The sequence below is a fragment of the Canis aureus genome, chromosome 22 (genome assembly GCF_053574225.1).
Source record: "Canis aureus isolate CA01 chromosome 22, VMU_Caureus_v.1.0, whole genome shotgun sequence".
NCBI lineage: Eukaryota > Metazoa > Chordata > Mammalia > Carnivora > Canidae > Canis > Canis aureus.
This window is the reverse complement of record NC_135632.1, coordinates 27,874,242-27,877,052: the sequence shown is the minus strand read 5'-3', so window position 1 is coordinate 27,877,052 and position 2,811 is coordinate 27,874,242. Positions and strand designations below refer to the sequence as shown.

General features: G+C 40.8%; 1 long non-coding RNA gene across 2 annotated transcripts in view; it reads right to left on the bottom strand.

Annotated features, from left to right (window-relative positions):
• LOC144293952 (uncharacterized) overlaps positions 1–2,811 on the bottom strand; it is a 34,088-nt gene that overhangs the window by 13,327 nt on the left and 17,950 nt on the right. The window lies entirely within an intron of this gene.

Genomic DNA, 2,811 nt, shown 5'->3' with positions numbered 1-2,811 from the left:
AGGAGATTAAATATGATAATGTAGTTGGGATTCATTCAATCTATTGAAGGCCTTTAAGAGCAAAAACTGAGGTTACCTGGACAAGAAGAAATTCCTCCACACTCTGACAGAAATCCTGCCTAACTTTCCAGCCTGCTGATCTGCTATACAGATTTCAAACTTGCCAACCCTTACCACTGCATGAACAAATTCCTCAAAATAAATCTATTCATGTTCATATGCAGAAGGATCCTATTGATTCTGTTTCTCTGGAGAGCCCTTAGTGGGGGCAGGGGGGGGACATGTACTATGAAGAGAATGAAGCAGGGGGAATGGAGAGATGCTGTGGAAATGGGAGGGGGATATAGTTAGGTGAGGTTGTCAAGACAGGCTCCCTTGGGGAAATGACATATCAACAGAAGCCCGAATCAAGTGAGGGGGTGAGCCAGGCACAGATACAGAGATAGGACCTTCCAGGTTCAAGGAGTGGTAAGTGCAATGATGTTGAGGTGGAACAAACCTCAGCTGTGTTTGAAGAAGAGCAAGAACGTGAGTCCAGTTAGGATACAGTATAAGGGGAGAAGAGTGATGCACAATGAATTGAAGGAATGGGGCAGAAGAAAATCAGGTAGGATCCTATAGATCATTAGTGTGATCAGAAACTATTGGAGAGGGGCACCTGAGTAGCTAAGTGGTTGAACGTCTGCCTTTGGTTCAGGTCATGATCCCAGGGTCCTGGGATTGAGTCCCACATGCAGCTCCCTGTAGAGAGCCTGCTTCTCCCTCTACCTATGTCTCTGCCTCTCTCTGTGTGTCTCTCATGAATGAATAAATAAAATCTTAAAAAAAAAAAAGAAACCATTGGAGAGTTTTGAGCAGGGAGGCAATGTAATCCTAAAACATTGTGAAATAATCACCACTGTAGCTACTGGGTGGAGAAGAGACTAACAGTGAGCAATGGGATAGCACGAAGAGTTAGAAGTCCTTTCAGGCCAGCTTGATAGTGGTGTGGATGAGAGTGGAGGAATGAAGATGTTGAGAAATGTTCAGATTTGAGATAGATTTTGAAGGGAGAGCCAATATCGCCTTATGCTTTTCTCTTTTATAGGGTATGTGATAAAAAGAGAATTGAGGATGATACCCATGTTTTTAACCTAAGTATCTCAGCCAAAATGATGCCATTAAAAAGACACTGAAGCCTAAGACTGGATAGGTTTTGGAGTGCGAGGGAAATCAAGAATTTTGTGTGGACATGACTTGTTTGAGAGACCTATATTAGACATCCAAGTGGAGACATCATGTAGGTGATTGCCTATCCTGGAGAATTGTCCAACTCAAAGTATTTTTGGGGGGTTTAAATCATGAAGCTTCATTTTGCTTTCTGGGCATTGGCTGTCCATCAGTGGTCAGCAAGTTGGTATACTGACTATAAATTGCTCTCAATAGGCTCAATCTAACAGTATGTTTATGTAAAGATGGCTGTTCTCCTAGTTAGCTATTCAAATACTGAAACAAGTAGTTTAGGACAGTGATAAATTATAATTATAATTACTTTTTTGCCCAGGCCAATGGTTGTGGGGTTTTCACGTAGCCTTTGAATATGATAAAAACTTTTGATAAGTGCAATGATTAAAGAACCAGTACAAGGTAAAAATGAAAGAAGCAATCTATTACTTTGTTAATCACTGGTAGATATAAGTAATATATACATATCTACCTCTAAGCAGGTGGTTCAGAAATCTCCATGAAGAGATCCTAGGTCGAGATTCTAGGGGAATGTGGTCATAACTAATTTGAAAGGAAGGAAATTGCTAAGGTGCTATCCAAATGTTAGTTTCAGGCATAAGCTGGAACCAGCTTCACTTGAGCAATAACTTCCTCCACAAATTGTAATTGTAAGAAAATTCCCAGTAAAGCAAGCTGCCTACCTAATTGAGAGAGCTTTAAGATCTAAACAAAGTTGAGCTTTAATCTAAAACAACACCACAAATGGCCCTTTATTTTCTTAGGAAGCAGGCCCCGTCAAGCCTTTCTGTTTCGTTCATGCCTGCTCTGGACAAAGGACCATAATCTGAGCTTGTCGCATGAAATCCAGCCAATTCTATCAGACTTTGCAGGAGTCCAGATCTACTCTCACTGCCGATGCCTTTGGAGCCACAGAGTGATAGTCAGCCCGGCTGTTATGGATGCCCAACACATGGCGGACCTGAAAATAAATGTTATGAAAAAGGCCACAGGGCCATAATAGAGTTGTTATTAGAGCCGAGCTGAGTGCTGCAAAATGACTGAACATCCACTATCCAGAGAGGAACAGAAATTTCAGAGACTGTTTGGGGGTGGACAACGGATGGAGCCGGCTGGTTCCAATTTCCATTTCTGTGCCAGACACACAGAAGCTGAAAAAGCAGAATGTATATTCACATGCCTTTAAAAACAATCCAAACTATGGGTGAGTCTGGTTTCCAATCAGCAAAGGGTGAAGAGCAAATGATTTGGAATGCTTTTCTATTGTATCCTATGTTTCCTATAAGGAATGAGGGCTTATGCTTGGAAATCTGAGCTCTCAGTAAGGGAGGGATCTTGCTCTGACAGAAAGAGAGGCAGGATTCATGTATGCCCAAAACTTTAGAACTCAGATCCTGCAACATATTATCACCATTCTTCTATTCTCTTCCCTTTTTAGAAGTGTTCGTTTTGGTTTTTTTAAATTTTAAAATTTTTTTTTGTTTGTTTATTAGAAGTGTTAATTTTGAAAGGAATACATGGGTTAAGGTTTTTCCTTCAAGATTGATGAGGCTCTATCAAGTGGTACAAAATGTCTTCAGCCAAAAT